Source organism: Mustelus asterias, chromosome 6 (genome assembly GCF_964213995.1).
Source record: "Mustelus asterias chromosome 6, sMusAst1.hap1.1, whole genome shotgun sequence".
In the NCBI taxonomy this organism is placed as follows: domain Eukaryota; kingdom Metazoa; phylum Chordata; class Chondrichthyes; order Carcharhiniformes; family Triakidae; genus Mustelus; species Mustelus asterias.
Window position 1 is genome coordinate 144,213,572 of NC_135806.1, and position 17,276 is coordinate 144,230,847.

The following is a 17,276-nucleotide window of genomic DNA, read 5'->3' on the forward strand; positions in this document are numbered from 1 at the left end:
AAAGACCCAGTGAGAGCAGGGCTTTGGAGAAAACAGGAGGAGGAAAGGTAAGTTTAAAATTTTCATTCACTTTTTTTTTCCCTGTGTGTTTAAAGGGGCAATTATGAGTGTGAGGCCAGTATGTTGTTCCCAATGTAGGATGTGGGAGGTCCTGGAGGCTCCTAGCCTCCCGGACGACCATATCTGTGCTGGGTGTGTTGAGCTGCGGTTCCTAAGGGACCATGTTAGGGAACTGGAATTGCAGCTCGAGGACCTTCGCCGGGTTAGGGATAGTGAGGAGGTCATTGACAGGAGCTATCGGCAGGTGGTCACACCGGGACCACGGGAGGAGGGTAACTGGGTAACAGTGAGGAAGGAGAAAGCTCGGTTGATGGTGAGCACCCCGGTGGATGTGCCCCTTAATAATAAGTACTCCTGTCTGAGTACTACTGGGGTGGACAGCCCACCTGGGGGAAGCAGCGGTGGCAGTGTCTCTGGAGCTGAGCCTGGCCCAGTAGTGCAAAAGGGTAAGGAAAGGAGGGTAGTGCTAATTGGGGACTCTACGGTGAGGGGGTCAGATAGGCGTTTTTGCGGACACAGACGGGACTCTCGGATGGTGGTTTGCCTCCCTGGTGCAGGGGTCCGGGATGTCTCTGGTCGAGTCCCAGAAATCCTGAAGGGGGAGGGAGAGGAGCCGAAGGTCGTGATGCATATAGGTACTGCTGACATAGGTAGGAAGAGGGAAGGGGTCATGAAAAGAGAATATAGGGAGTTAGGTAGACAGCTGAGAAAGAGGAATGCAAAGGTAGTAATCTCGGGATTGCTGCCTGTGCCGCGGGAGAGTGAGAACAGGAATCGGTGGAGAATGAATGCGTGGCTGAGGGACTGGAGCAAGGGACAAGGATTTGGGTACTTGGATCATTGGGACCTCTTTAGGGGCAGGTGTGACCTGTTTAAAAAAGACGGGTGGCACTTGAATCCCAGGGGGACCAATATCCTGGCGGGAAGGTTGGCTAAGGCTACTGGAGAGACTTTAAACTAGAAAGGTTGGGGGGAGGGAATCGAAATGAGGGGACTGAGAGCGAGGAGGTTAGCTCGCAAATAGATAAGGAATGTAAACAGGGTAAGAGGGAGGTTAGACGAGTGATGGAGAAGGGAAGTGCTCAGGCTGAAGGTCTGAGATGTGTCTATTTTAATGCCAGGAGTGTAGTGAATAAAGTGGATGAGCTTAGAGCGTGGATTGCTGCTTCGAATTGTGATGTGGTGGCCATTACGGAGACTTGGATGTCTCAGGGACAGGACTGGGTGCTTCAGGTGCCGGGTTTTAGATGTTTCAGGAAGGACAGGGAGGGAGGCAAGAGAGGGGGGGGAGTGGCACTGTTGATCAGGGATAGTGTCACGGCTGTAGAGAAGGTGGACGCCGTGGAGGGATTGACTACGGAGTCTCTGTGGGTGGAGGTTAGGAACAGGAAGGGGTCGGTAACGTTGCTGGGTGTTTTCTATAGGCCGCCCAATAGTAACAGAGATGTTGAGGAGCAGATGGGGAAACAGATCCTGGAGAGATGTAGGAATAACAGAGTTGTCGTGATGGGAGATTTTAATTTCCCAAACATAGATTGGAATATCCCTAGGGCTAGGGGTTTGGTTGGAGAGGAGTTTGTTAGGTGTGTCCAGGAGAGTTTCCTGACACAGTATGTGGATAAGCCTACTAGAGGAGAGGCTGTACTTGATCTGGTGCTGGCTAATGAACCTGGACAGGTGGAGGATCTCTCGGTGGGTGAGCATCTTGGGGATAGCGATCATAATTCTATCTCCTTCACGATAGCATTGGAAAGAGATAGGATCAGGCAGGCTAGGAAAGTGTTTCTCTGGAGTAAAGGGAAATACAGTGTCATCAGGGAGGAAATTAGACGGGTAAATTGGAAGGAGGCATTCTTGGGGAAAAGTACCGAAGGAAAGTGGAGGATTTTCAAGGAATGTTTGTCTGGAGCTCTGCATGACAACGTTCCGATGAGACAGGGGGGTGTTGGTAGGGTACGGGAACCGTGGTGCACGAAGGTTGTGATGAACCTGGTGAATAAGAAAAGAGAGGCGTACAGAAGGTTCAGAGAGCTAGGAGGTGTTAAGGATTTAGAGGAGTATACGGGATGTAGGAAGGAGCTTAAGAAGGAAATTAGGAGAGCGAGAAGGGGTCATGAGAAGGCCTTGGCGGGTAAGATTAAGGAGAATCCCAAGGCTTTCTACAAATATGTCAAGAGTAAAAGGATGAGATGTGAAGGCATAGGACCCTTAAAAGGTGAAGGGGGAAAAGTTTGTGCGGAACCGTTAGAAATGGCGGAGCTGCTTAATGAATACTTTACCTCGGTATTCACGGTGGAAAGGGATCTGGGTGGTTGTACTGCTGGTTTGCGGTGGACAGAAAGGACCGAGCATGTGGACATAACGAAAGAGGATGTGTTGGAACTATTGAATGGCATCAAGGTTGGTAAGTCGCCGGGACCGGATGGGATGTACCCCAGGTTACTGTGGGAGGCGAGGGAGGAGATTGCGGAGCCTTTGGCGATGATCTTTGCATCGTCGATGGAGACGGGAGAGGTTCCGGAGGATTGGAGGATTGCAGATGTGGTCCCTATATTCAAGAAAGGGAACAGGGACAGCCCGGGAAATTACCGACCGGTGAGTCTAACCTCAGTGGTTGGTAAGTTGATGGAGAGGATCCTGAGAGACAGGATTTATGATCATCTAGAGAAGTTTAGTATGATCAAAAGTAGTCAGCACGGCTTTGTCAAGGGCAGGTCGTGCCTTACGAGCCTGGTTGAGTTCTTTGAAAATGTGACCAAACACATTGACGAAGGAAGAGCGGTGGATGTGGTCTATATGGACTTCAGCAAGGCGTTCGATAAGGTCCCCCATGCAAGACTTCTTGAGAAAGTGAGAGGGCATGGGATCCAAGGGGCTGTTGCCTTGTGGATCCAGAACTGGCTTCCTTGCAGAAGGCAGAGAGTGGCTGTGGAGGGGTCTTTCTCTGCATGGAGGTCAGTGACCAGTGGAGTGCCCCAGGGATCTGTTCTGGGACCCTTGCTGTTTGTCATTTTCATAAATGACCTGGATGAGGAAGTGGAGGGATGGGTTGGTAAATTTGCTGACGACACCAAGGTAGGTGGTGTTGTGGATAGTTTGGAGGGATGTCAGAAGTTGCAGCGAGACATAGATAGAATGCAAGACTGGGCGGAGAAGTGGCAGATGGACTTCAACCCGGATAAGTGTGTGGTGATCCATTTTGGCAGATCCAATGGGATGAAGCAGCAGTATAACATGAAGGGTACCATTCTTAGCAGTGTTGAGGATCAGAAGGACCTTGGGGTCCGGGTCCATAGGACTCTTAAATCGGCCTCGCAGGTGGAGGATGCGGTCAAGAAGGCGTACGGCGTACTGGCCTTCATTAATCGAGGGATTGAGTTTAGGAGTCGGGAGATAATGCTGCTGCTTTATAGGACCCTGGTTAGACCCCACTTGGAGTACTGCGCGCAGTTCTGGTCACCTCATTACAGGAAAGATGTTGAAGCCATTGAAAGGGTGCAGAGGAGATTTACAAGGATGTTGCCTGGATTGGGGGGCATGCCTTATGAGGATAGGTTGAGGGAGCTTGGTCTCTTCTCCCTGGAGAGACGAAGGATGAGAGGTGACCTGATAGAGGTTTACAAGATGTTGAGAGGTCTGGATAGGGTAGACTCTCAGAGGCTATTTCCAAGGGCTGAAATGGTTGCTACGAGAGGACACAGGTTTAAGGTGCTGGGGGGTAGGTACAGAGGAGATGTCAGGGGTAAGTTTTTCACTCAGAGGGTGGTGGGTGAGTGGAATCGGCTGACGTCGGTGGTGGTGGAGGCAAACTCGTTGGGGTCTTTTAAGAGACTTCTGGATGAGTACATGGGATTTAATGGGATTGAGGGCTATAGATAGGCCTAGAGGTGGGGATGTGATCGGCGCAACTTGTGGGCCGAAGGGCCTGTTTGTGCTGTGGCTTTCTATGTTCTATGTTAACCCAAGGGAATAGGGGAGATCCTAAATGAATACTTTGCTTCGGTATTCTCAAAGGAGAGGGACTTGTTGACTGGGGTGTCTCAGAGGGAGGTGTTGACCCGTTAGAGAAAACCTCCATTACAAGGGAGGAGGTGTTAGGTTTTTGAGGGAACATTAAAACTGACAAATCCCCAGGGCCTGATGCCATCTATCCTCGACTGCTCAGGGAGACAAGAGATGTAATTGCTGGGCCTCTGACGGAAATCTTTGTCTCTTCATTGGACACAGGTGAGGTCCCTGAGGATTGGAGGATAGCGAATGTGGTACCGTTATTTAAGAAGGGTAGCAGGGATAACCCGGGTAATTATAGGCCAGTGAGCTTGACGTCCGTGGTAGGGAAGTTGATGGAGAGGATTCTTAGAGGCAGGATGTATGCGCATTTAGAACGGAACAATCTCATTAGTGACAGACAGCATGGTTTTGTAAGAGGGAGGTCGTGCCTTACAAATTTGGAGGGGTTTTTTGAGGAAGTGACAAAAACGGTTGACGAAGGAAGGGCCGTGGATGTCGTCTATATGGATTTCAGTAAGGCATTTGACAAAGTCCCACATGGCAGATTGGTTAAGAAGTTTAAGGCTCATGGGATACAAGGAGAGGTGTCTAGATGGGTAGAAAACTGTCTTGGCCACAGGAGACAGAGGGTAGCAGTCGAAGGGTCTTTTTCCGGCTGGAGGTCTGTGACCAGTGGTGTTCCGCAGGGCTCTGTACTGGGACCTCTGCTATTTGTGATATGTATAAATGATTTGGAAGAAGGTGTAACTGGTGTTATCAGCAAGTTTGCGGATGATACGAAGATGGCTGGACTTGCGGATAGCGAAGAACATTGTCGAACAATACAGCAGGATACAGATAGACTGGAAAATTGGGCGGAGAAATGGCAGATGGAATTTAATCTGGATAAATGTGAAGTGATGCATTTTGGAAGAACTAATGTAGGGGGGAGTTATACAATAAATGGCAGAGTCACCAGGAGTATAGAACCACAGAGGGACCTAGGTGTGCAAGTCCACAAATCCTTGAAGGTGGCAGCACAGGTGGAGAAGGTGGTGAAGAAGGCATATGGTATGCTTGCCTTTATAGGACGGGGTATAGAGTAAAAAAGCTGGAGTCTGACGTTGCAGCTGTATAGAACGCTGGTTAGGCCACATTTGGAGTACTGCGTCCAGTTCTGGTCGCCGCACTACCAGAAGGACGTGGAGGCGTTCGAGAGAGTGCAGAGAAGGTTTACCAGGATGTTGCCTGTTATGGAGGGTCTTAGCTATGAGGAGAGATTGGGAAAACTGGGGTTGTTCTCCCTGGAAAGATGGAGAATGAGGGGAGACCTAATAGAGGTGTACAAAATTATGAAGTGTATTGATAGGGTGAACAGTGGGAAGCTTTTTCCCAGGTCGGAGGTGACGATCACGAGGGGTCAAGGGCTCAAGGTGAGAGGGGCGAGGTATAACTCAGCTATCAGAGGGACGTTTTTTTACATGGAGAGTGGTGGGGGCCTGGAATGCGCTGCCAAGTAGGGTGGTGGAGGCAGACACGCTGGCTTCGTTTAAGACTTCCCTGGATAGTCACATGAGCAGTCTGGGAATGGAGGGATACAAACGAATGGACTAGTTGGACCAATGAGCGGCACAGGCTTGGATGGCCGAAGGGCCTGTTTCCTGTGCTGTACTGTTCCTTGTTCCTTGTTCTTTGTCCTGCCCTGTTTCAAGCTACAAAATGCATCACTTTGCATTTTTCTAAATTAAACTCCATCTGCCATTTGTCAGCCCACTGGCCCAATTGATCAAGATTGGTTCTGGAATGATTTGTTCTTTGTTGCAAATGGGAGGGGGCTGATTGGACAGTGACTAGATAGGTAGCTGCCTGAAAAACAAAGAAGGTGACTTTCAGTTTCAGCTCTCTATTGGTGTGTGACAGAACGATATTCAGATCAAGACTGAAGACGTATTCAGCCTCTGGCCTTGGTGAGTTCATTGCTACTCGGTGTTGCTGCAGTTATTGTGAGATCCAGTGCAGGGAACCTGTATAGCATGAATCCAGCATGTACTGATAAAAGTACAGAATAATTAACTTCTCCATCACTGGTTCTACATGGCCAGCTCTTTTCAGGCCTGTTGCGTAGTTCTGCATTTCTGCAGAGGTTGATTAATGGATAGTGAGTGTTTTGTGTTAGCTTTGGACACAACCATTAGCTGCAGGTTGCTGATGACGTCATTATTAACATTACAGGAGTAACCTTGTAACTTGTGCATGACCATGTCCTAGAGCATCTGGTAATGATCTTGTTAGCAGTGAATGAAAACTCCTAGCTGTTTATTAACAATGCTCACATGACCTTGACATTCAGGATTTTAACTCTGTAATGCCCAATAACAAGATTGTTTATCTGAGGGTACTGACCCTACCGAGTAAGCAATGACTGTCACATGGTAACCAAATCCATTGGGATGCTGGAGGAGGCTGAGATTGACCATTCGCTTTGTGTCTACTCTGGACCAGTCAGTGATGGGACAGGATTAAAAAATAAGTCTGTACACGGGGGTGAGTCCACTTTAGCTTGTGTCAAACGTAGCCACTCAAATCTGAACAAACGTGAAAGTCCAGCAATTGAAAACCGAGGGTTTATTCTTCCACATCCTTTGCATGAGTCTAAAATTCAGCGTAGATGCAAGAACCCGCCTTAAAATAAGTACGGGGCAATAGAACATAGAAAAGCTACAGCACAAACAGGCCCTTCAGCCCACAAGTTGTGCCGAACATGTCCCTACCTACTAGGCTTACCTATAACCCTCTATCTTACTAACTTCCATGAACTTATCCAAAAGTCTTTGAAAAGACCCTATCGAATCCGCCTCCACCACCACTACCGGCAGCCGATTCCACGCACCCACCACCCTCTGAGTGAAAAACGTACCCCTGACATCTCCTCTGTACCTACTCCCCAGCACCCTAAACCTGTGACCTCTTGTGGCAACCATCTCAGCCCTGGGTAAAAGCCGCTGAGACGTTGCAAACTAAATTCCACCCACCGCAGAATGCACCCTGACTCTAGCTAATTATCAGCTCCAAGGTTATTTAAAGTGCAGAATGCAGTCTCCCTGGTCATAGAATATCATAGAATCCCAACAGGGCAGAAGGAGGCCATTTGGCCCATCGCGTCTGCACCAACTCTCCTGCAGAGCATCTTCCTCAGGTGTGCAGGGTAAAGAGTTTCCCACTTATCTCTGCGCACTTTATAATTTCACAAAAGGCTTGCTCAATATCAGTTGCAGCTCAGTGAGTCACCTTTGACGATTCTGGGTTGGAGAACCATTGAATACAAAATCCAGACTGACACTCCGAGTGCAGGGAACTCAGAGGCAGTTCTCCGCTGTTGCAGGTGCTGCGTTGAGACACAAAACCAGAGATCTGTTTGTCCTTTCAGGTGGCTTTATAAAAAAACAGTAAGAAGTCTCTCAACACCAGGTTAAAGTCCAACAGGTTTATTTGGCAGCACAAGCTTTCGGAGTCTCACTCCTTCATCAGGTGAGTGAAGAGCTGTGTTCACAAACAGATCATATACAGGCACAAACTCAATTTACAAGATAATGGTTGGAATGTGAGTCTTTACAGGTCATCAAGTCTTTACAGGTACAGACAATGTGAGTGGAGAGAGGGTTAAGCACAGGTTAAAGAGATGTGTACTGTCTCCAGCCAGGACAGTTAGTAAGATTTTGCAAGCCCAGACAAGTCGTGGGGGTTACAGATAGTGTGACATGAACCCAAGATCCCGGTTGAGGCTGTCCTCATGTGTGCGGAACTTGGCTGTCAGTTTCTGCTCAGCGATTCTGCGCTGTCGTGTGTCGTGAAGGCCGCCTTGGAGAACGCTTACCCGAAGATCAGAGGCTGAATGCCCGTGACCGCTGAAGTGCTCCCCAACAGGAAGAGAACATTCCTGGCTGGTGATTGTCGAGCGGTGTTCATTCATTCGCTGTCATAGCGTCTGCATGGTTTCCCCAATGTACCATGCCTTGGGATATCCCTTTCCTGCAGCGTATCAGGTAGACAACGTTGGCCGAGTTACAAGTGTATGTCCGGTGTACCTGGTGGATGGTGTTCTCGCGTGAGATGATGGCATCTGTGTCGATGATCCGGCACGTCTTGCAGAGGTTGCTGTGGCAGGGTTGTGTGGTGTCGTGGTCACTGTTCTCCTGAAGGCTGGGTAGTTCGCTGCGGACAATGGTCTGTTTGAGATTGTGCGGTTGTTTGAAGGCAAGAAGTGGGGGTGTGGGAATGGCCTTGGCGAGAACAGTGATTCAGAACAGTGACCACGACCACTAAAATGCATCGGATTGTCATCATCATTTTTGCTTTGTGGGATCTGTGCACAGATTAGCTTTTTAAAAAAAGTTTATTTATTCGTGTCACAAGTGAGGCTTACATCAACACTGCAATGAAGTTACTGTGAAAATCCCTAGTCGCCGCACTCCAGCGCCTGTTCGGGGACAGTGAGGGAGAATTTAGCATGGCCAATGCATCTAGCCAGCACGTCTTTCAGACTGTGGGAGGAAACCGGAGCACCCGGAGGAAACCCACGCAGACACGGGGAGAATGTCTGTGCGGAGTTTGCACAGTGACCCGAGGCCGGAATTGAACTCGGGTCCCTGGCGCTGTGAGGCAACAGTGCTAACCACTGTGCCACCCGTGTCGCTCACCGTGCTGCCACATTTCCTACATTACAAGAGTCTGACATTTCAGAGAATGTTGAGTAGAATACCACGTGTGCTGGAAACATGAAATGAAGGTGGGAAATTCTGCCAATGCTCCGCAGCTCTGGCAGCTTCTGAGGAGACATAGAAATGTTGATGACCTTTCATCAGTGTTGGAAAGAGTTCCAGCTTTGACAGGTTTTGAACATGTACAATGGCAGGATGGGAGGGGATGGAAGGGAAAGTCTGTGATTGGATGGGAGGCAGGAGTGATGAAATCAGAGGGGTTGACGTTGCGAGGCAAAGGGCAATGATATTGAGATGAACAACTGGAAACTTGGAATCAATGGAGGTGAACAGGTGACCCTCCCAATGTGAAGGAGACCCCACCGTGAGCGATAAGTAAATCAAAAGAATTGCTCCATTAACCTGGAAGGAGTTTTTGGGACCCGGGCAGTTGTTATATCACCTGTGCTTGAATGGGAAGTCACAATGGGAAGAGAAATGCTATCCATGGAGCCAGAGCAAACACCCGGGAATTCTCTATCCAAATTATGACAAGGGTGGCATGGTAGCACAGTGGTTAGCACTGCTGCCTCACAGCGCCAGGGATCCGGGTTCGATTCCCGGCTTGGGCCACTATCTGTGTGGAATCTGCACGTTATCCCCGTGTCTGCGTGGGTTTCCTCCGGGTGCTCCACGTTCTAAAAGACGTGCTGGTTAGATACATTGGCCGTGCTAAATTCTCCCTCAGTGTACCCGAACAGGCACTGGAGTGTGGCGACTTGGGGATTACTTGTGACACTAATAAATTAACATTAAAACTTTAAAAGATAGATTATAATTGGATCAATAATTGGTTTATTGAAAATTTATCATGGTGACTGGTGCTGAGTTGTGATGGTGAAACAAATAATTCATCACATAATTATAGCAGTCATTAAAATAAAAATCAAGTCTGAACTGAGAAGAGGGTTGTACAGTTATGAACACTTCAGTGGACAAATAATTTAAATATATTGTAAATTGCGAGTTTATAGAATAAGATTTAGAGGTTTGCAGCTCTGTACATTTTATATTCCAGTCAGTGGATCATGGGTGGGATTTTTCGGCTGTTCCCACTGGCAGGATTTTCCTGTCCCGCTGATGGTGACATCCCACCGTGGGCACCCTGGCAATGGAGGGTGTGAACAAAGTGAAAACCCACGGACAATGCCACAACAGAAGATCCTGCCGCCAGCCAATAGTGGGTCACCCCCACCACCATAAAACATACCGCTGGGTGGGGGAGTGGGTGTGAAGTCCTGCCCCGTACGTCATCAGCTTCAGATAATAAAATTCCCCGTCATATACATGCTATCTATGAATTTTATGAGGAAGAGGATTGAGCTTCTTGTTGTCTATTCGTTCTATGTCAGAATGGTATCTTCCTTAATTGCATCGCACAGTTACTCTCCAGTGGTTGTTGTAGGAGCTGGTGGGAATGAGGAGTGGGATTCAAGAGTTCAGACAGAGCTTCTTTCTGCCTCTCTCTAAGGGCCACATATTAGGATGTGGAAATGATTGAAAGGGTGCAGAGGAGATTTACAAGGATGTTGCCTGGATTGAGTGGCATGCCTTATGAGGATAGGCTGAGGGAGCTCGGTCTTTTCTCCTTGGAGGAGACCTGATAGAGGTGTATAAGATGTTGAGAGGCATAGATCGGGTGGACTCTCAGAGGCTTTTTCCCAGGGTGGAAATGGCTGCTACGAGAGGACACAGGGTTAAGGTGCTGGGGGGTAGGTACAGGGGAGATGTTAGGGGGAAGTTTTTCACACAGAGGGTGGTGGGCGAGTGGAATCGGCTGCCGTCAGTGGCGGTGGAGGCAAACTCAATAGGGTCTTTTAAGAGACTCCTGGATGAGTACATGGGACTTAGTAGGATGGAGGGTTATAGGTAGGCCTAAAAGGTAGGGCCTGTTTTGTGCTGTAGTTTTTCTATGTTTCTATATTCAAAGAGCAATAGTGTAATGTGAAGTGAAAATCCAAGTCTTCGTTCAGGGTGGCAGTTCCACCAGTGAGGAGTGGCTATGAAGGAAGGAGTTCATACGTGTTTAACTTGTATCAAATTGTGCTGTGTTTGAGACCAGTACAAAAGGGCTTTACGCTGAGTTTGACTTTGAGAGAGTTGAACTGGTGTGGGATCAGCTGTTAAGTGTAAGTCAACCTGCTAATAAATCAATGGATTGCTGGCAGCACTCCCTGTAAACAGCACAGGCAGCATTCGAAAGGAGCCTGAAATTTATAAGGCTCCTGAATTCACCCAGTGATAGATCTGTTATGTACAGATTTTTTAAAAAGTAATCAGTAAAATGAAGGACACAAAAGGAGGTTAACAACTGGTCCTGACTGACAGTGTGAAATACAGATCAGAATGTTGTGGGATGCTAATAGATGCATTAGTTTGAAGTTCTGATTTTTTTTTTAGGTATAACTGGGATTAATTTCAATATATAGGAATAATGCGACACAACATTGCAGGACAAAGCTGCCCACTTGATTTGGCACCCCATTCACCACCTTAAACATTCACTCACTCCACTACCAAACACAGCACCTTCCAAACCCATAACCTCTACCATCAGCAGATACCTGAGAACATCACCACCTGCAGGGTCCTCTCCCAAGTCACTCACCACCCTGACTTAGAAATACATCACCGTTCCTTCGCAGTCGCTGGGTCAAAATCCTGGAATTCCCTCCCTAATGGCATTGTGGGTCAACCCACAGCACAGGGACTGCAGCGATTCAAGGAGCTGAGATGCATCCGAAAAGGGTTCTTTCTATGGTACATCTGAGAGTTGTACCTGACATGCTGAATTTCCTTCGCCTCCTGAGAAAATAGAGGCATGGTGGGGTTCCTTAACGATAGCGTCAGCGTAGAGGGACCAGGACAGGTTGTTGATGATTTGGACGCCGAGAAATCTGCAGCTCTCGACCATTTCCACTTCGTCCCCGTTGACGTAGACAGGGAGATTTCCTCCACTACGCTTCCTGAAGTCGATGAGTATCTCCTTTGTTTTGTTGACATTGAGGAAGAGATTATTGTTGCTGCACCAGTTCACCAGACTCTCTATCTCATTCCTCATTCTCTATCTCATTCCTGTACTCTGTCTCGTCATTGTTTGAGATCCGACCCACTACGGTGATGCCGTCAGCAAACTTGAAAATCGAGTTGGAGGGGAATTTAGCCACACAGTCATAGGTGTATAAGGAGTATAGTAGGGGGCTGAGAACACAGCCATGTGGGGCGCCGGTGTTGGGGATAATTGTGGAGGTGGTGTTGTTGCCTATCCTTACCACAATGCTCCTTGAGTCTACAAAGGATGGGGTGTTGTGTGTGAACATATGTCGCTTCTAGGATGTGCAATTGAGAAATGCTGATGATCTGAAGTTGCTTTTTCAGTGTCATTCTGAGCACAATCAGGATTGTTTAGCAAGAGTTGCCCCTTTGCAGTCACATCTAATGTTGGACCCTGTGATTTGAGTTTTGCCAGCACAGATTGGTCAATAATTTGCCTGTTGTGAGCAGTGAAGTTTGTTACGATCAGCCAGTCGTTGGGACGTACGGCCCACATTAAAAATATGAGAAAGTCACACCTCAGTGTAACACCTCAGTGTAACGACAATGCTGGTGGCAGCGAGGCCTTTGATTCTGTACACCTGCGTCTGAGGATGTAAATATGCATTTCTTTGAGAGTGCGAGTCTATCTGTCAATCTGACTGTGTTTGAGAGACTGTGGAGGAATTCATGGCATTAAATTCCTATGGGATTGAATTTTAATTTGCTGCATCCAATGTGTGGGAGAGAGAGAGACTGGGATAGAGAGAGAGGGATTTTTGGGGTGGGACAGAGAGAGGACATGTCCCCTTCGTGTTCTGCCACCTTTCTTTCGGCTCACGCCCAACCCTTGTTGCTCCCTGCGATGCCTCGCCTTTATCCTGTGGCTTGTTGCCTTCTGGCTCTTTTTCTTCTTGTATATTATTATCCATGTTTTTTAATGAATTCAAATTCCACCAACTGCCATGTTGGGATTTGAACCTGGGTTCGCAGAACATGAGCTGAGTTTCTAGATTAATAGACTCGCAATAATACCACTAGGCCATTGCCTCCCCTATGGTTCTCCCCCAAAAGTTCCAAGTGTTGAATTTGCAGGAAAACTGGAGTAATTCACACTTATTTTTCAGTGGGAGTTCACACTAGAATCGCCCACACTCTGTGCATTGCAGAGGCCACCAGCGTGAATCTCATTACATTTCAGGGGCGGGGCCTATTCCCACCCAGGAGGCTGAAACCAGCGAGTTTCTGCACATGCTCAGTGGCCTCCCATTTAGGACACCTCTACGCTGCCCCCACAGCACCCCCATGGCCCGATCAAGGCCCCTCTGACCATTCCCGGGACAGCCTTGATCTCCAGCGCCACCCCACAGGGCAGACACCCCTGTAGGCAGACCCTCCCCCCCACACAGTGCCAAACCCACCACCCGCCCGCAGTGCTAAGTTCCGGAAGACTGGAGGGTGGATAATGTTGTTCCGTTGTTTCAGAAGGGTAGCAAAAACAAGCCAGGGAATTACAGGCCGGTGAGCCTGACATCAGTGGTGGATAAGTTACTGGAGGGGATTCTGAGGGACAGGATCTACCAACTTTTGGATAGTCTAAACCTTGAATTGGGGATAGTCAGCATGCTTTGTACATGGGAAGTTATGTCTGACAAAATCTTTTAGAATTTTCGAGGAGGTAACCAAGAGGATGGATGAGGGTGTGGCAGTAGATGTTGTCCATATGGACTGTTGAGGGGGAATAGCCTCCCGGGGGAAAATACCAGCAGCAGCCAGGCCTATGGCACCACAGCTGGTTCTGCTGTGGGACAGGGTCGTGCAAAGAGCAAGCGAGCAGTAGTAATAGGGGACTCGCTAGTTAGAGGCACAGACAGGCATTTCTGTGGCCGCGATCGAGACTCTAGGATGGTGAGCTGCCTCCCTGGTGCCAGGGTCAAGGACGTCTCTGAGCGATTGCAGGACATTCTTAAGGGGGAGGGTGAGCAGCCAGAGGTTGTTGTACATATTGGTAAGAGTTTTAACAACACCAGGTTAAAGTCCAACAGGTTTATTTGGTAGCAAATACCATTAGCTTTCGGAGCGCTGCTCCTTCGTCAGATGGAGTGGAAATGTGCTCTCAAACAGGGCACAGAGACACAAAAATCAAGTTACAGAATACTGATTAGAATGTGAATCCCTACAGCCAGCCAGATCTTAAAGATACAGACAATGTGGGTGGAGGGAGCATTAAGCACAGGTTAAAGAGATGTGTATTGTCTCCAGACAGGACAGCCTGCAAGTCCAGGGGGCAAGCTGTGGGGGTTATTGATAATGTGACATAAATCCAACATCTCGGTTGAGGCTGTCCTCATGTGTGCGGAACTTGGCTATCAGTTTCTGCTCAGCGACTCTGCGCTGTCGTGTGTCGTGAAGGCCGCCTTGGAGAACGCTTACCCGAAGATCAGAGGCTGAATGCCCGTGACTGCAGAAGTGTTCCCCCACAGGAAGAGAACAGTCTTGCCTGGTGATTGTCGAGCGGTGTTCATTCATCCGTTGTCGTAGCGTCTGCATGGTTTCCCCAATGTACCATGCCTCGGGACATCCTTTCTTGCAGCGTATCAGGTAGACAACGTTGGCCGAGTTGCAAGAGTAGGTACCGTGTACCTGGTAGATGGTGTTCTCACGTGAGATGATGGCATCCGTGTCGATGATCCGGCACGTCTTGCAGAGGTTGCTGTGGCAGGGTTGTGTGGTGTCGTGGTCACTGTTCTCCTGAAGGCTGGGTAGTTTGCTGCGGACAATGGTCTGTTTGAGGTTGCGCGGTTGTTTGAAGGCAAGAAGTGGGGGTGTGGGGATGGCCTTGGCAAGATGTTCGTCTTCATCAATGACATGTTGAAGGCTCCGGAGGAGATGCCGTAGCTTCTCCGCTCCGGGGAAGTACTGGACAACGAAGGGTACTCTGTCCACCATGTCCCGTGTTTGTCTTCTGAGGAGGTCGGTGCGGTTTTTCGCTGTGGCGCGTCGGAACTGTTGATCAATGAGTCGAGCGCCATATCCTGTTCTTATGAGGGTATCTTTCAGAGTCTGGAGGTGTCTGTTGCGATCCTCCTCATCCGAGCAGATCCTGTGTATACGGAGGGCTTGTCCGTAGGGGATGGCTTCTTTAACGTGTTTAGGGTGGAAGCTGGAGAAGTGGAGCATCGTGAGGTTATCCGTGGGCCTCCACCCACATTGTCTGTATCTTTAAGATCTGGCTGGTTGTCGGGATTCGCATTCTAATCAGTATTCTGTAACTTGATTTTGTGTCTCTGCCCTGTTTGAGAGCACATTTCCACTCCATCTGACGAAGGAGCAGCGCTCCGAAAGCTAATGGTATTTGCTACCAAATAAACCTGTTGGACTTTAACCTGGTGTTGTTAAAACTCTTACTATGTTCACCCCAGTCCAACGCCGGCATCTCCACATCAGTACATATTGGTACCAGCGACATAGGTAGGAAAAGGGATGAGGTCCTGAAGTGTGAATATAGAGAGTTAGGCAGAAGGCTAAAGTGCAGGACCTCGAAGATAGTAATTTCTGGACTGCTACCGGTGCCACGTGCTAGTGAGAGGAGGAATGGGAAGATTAGGCAGATGAATGTGTGGCTTGAGAGCTGGTGCAGGGGGCAGGGATTTAGATTTGTGGATCATTGGGATCTCTTCTGGGGAAGGGGTGACTTGTTCAAGAGGGACGGGTTACACCTGAACTGGAGGGGAACTAACATCCGGGCGGGGAGATTTGCTAGAGCCACTCGGGAGGGTTTAAACTAGTTTGGCGGCGGGGGGGTGGGATCCAAAGCAATAGGGAGACAGAAGAGAAGGTTGAGGACAGCATGGAAGTTAAAGAGAGCACATTAATTAGTAAAGGCAGTGTCAGTAATCCTAGTACCAGACAGATCAGGCAAAAGCAAGACAGAGAGCAAGGGAAGTCCAGATTAAACTGCATTTATTTCAATGCAAGAGGCCTGATGGGAAAGGCAGATTAACTCAGGGCATGGATGGGTACGCGGGACTGGGATATTATAGCAATTACTGAAACATGGCGAAGGGAGGGATAGAATCATAGAATCATAGAATATCTCCAATGCAGAAGGAGGCCATTTGGCCCATTGAGTCTGCACCAATCACAATCCCACCCAACCCCTATTCCTGTAACCCCATGTATTTACCCCGCTAATCCTCCTGACACTAGGGTCAATTTATCATGGCCAATCAACCTAACCTGCACATCTTTGGACTGTGGGAGGAAACCGGAGCACTCGGAGGAAACCCACGCAGACACAGGGAGAAAATGCAAACTCCGCACAGACATTGACCCAAAGCCAGAATTGAACCCTGGTCCCTGGCGCTGTCAGCAGTGCTAACCACTGTACCACCGTGCCTCCCAGGACTGGCAGCTCAATGTTCCAGGGTACAGATGCCACAGGAAAGATAGAACAGGAGGTAAGAGAGGAGGGGAAGTTGCACTTTTGATTAGGGAAAGCATCACGGCCGTACTGAGAGGGGATATATCCAAGGGTTCGGCCACTGAGTCTATTTGGGTAGAACTGAGAAATAAGAAGGGAGAAATCACTTTGATAGGATTGTACTATAGGCCCCCAAATAGTCGGCAGGAAATTGAGGAGCAAATATGTAAGGAGATTACAGATGGCTCCAAGAAAAATAGGGTGGTAATAGTCGGAGATTTTAACTTTCCCAACATTGACTGGGACAGCCATAGTATTAGAGGGTTGGATGGAGAGAAATTTGTTGAGTATATTCAGGAGGAATTTCTCATTCAGTATGTGGATGGCCCGACTAGAGAGGGGGCAAAACTTGACCTCCTCTTGGGAAAGAAGGAAGGGCAGGTGACAGGATTGTTAGTGAGGAATCACTTTGGGACCAGTGACCATAATTCTATTCGTTTTAAGATAGCTATGGAGAATGGTAGGTCTGTCCCAAAGGTTAAAATTCTAAATTGGGGCAAGGCCAATTTTGATGGTATCAGGCAGGAACTTTCAAAAGTTAATTGGGGGAGTCTGTGGGAAGGAAAAGGAACGTCTGGTAAGTGGCATGCTTTCAAAAGTGTGTTAACAAAGGTTCAGGGTTAGCACGTTCCTCTTAGAGTGAAGGGCAAGGCTGGTAGAAGTAGGGAACCTTGGATGACTCGGGATATTGAGGCCCTGGTCAAGAAGAAGAAGGAGACACATGACATGCATAAGCAGCTGGGATCAAGTGGATCGCTTGAAGAATATAGAAGGTGTAGAAGTCGAGTTAAGAGAGAAATCAGGAGGGCAAAAAGGGGACACAAGATTGCGTTGGCAGATAAGGCAAAGGAGAATCCAAAGTGCTTCTACAAATACATAAAAGGCAAAAGAGTAACTAGGGAGAGAGTAGGGCCTCTTAAGGATCAACATGTGCGGATCCACAAAGGATGGGT

The 17,276-nt window shown here is 48.4% G+C and overlaps 1 protein-coding gene across 4 annotated transcripts in view; it reads left to right on the plus strand.

Annotated features, from left to right (window-relative positions):
• Window positions 1-17,276, plus strand: part of ghra (growth hormone receptor a) — a 303,078-nt gene that overhangs the window by 60,883 nt on the left and 224,919 nt on the right. Inside the window, exon 1 of one of the 4 annotated variants that reach the window (XM_078215259.1) lies at window positions 5,995-6,017. The exons of the other annotated variants lie outside the window; for them this stretch is intronic. The gene's annotated coding sequence lies outside the window, so the exon portion shown is untranslated. Of the gene's footprint in view, window positions 1-5,994; window positions 6,018-17,276 lie in introns of those variants that run through there. 4 annotated transcript variants of the gene reach the window in all.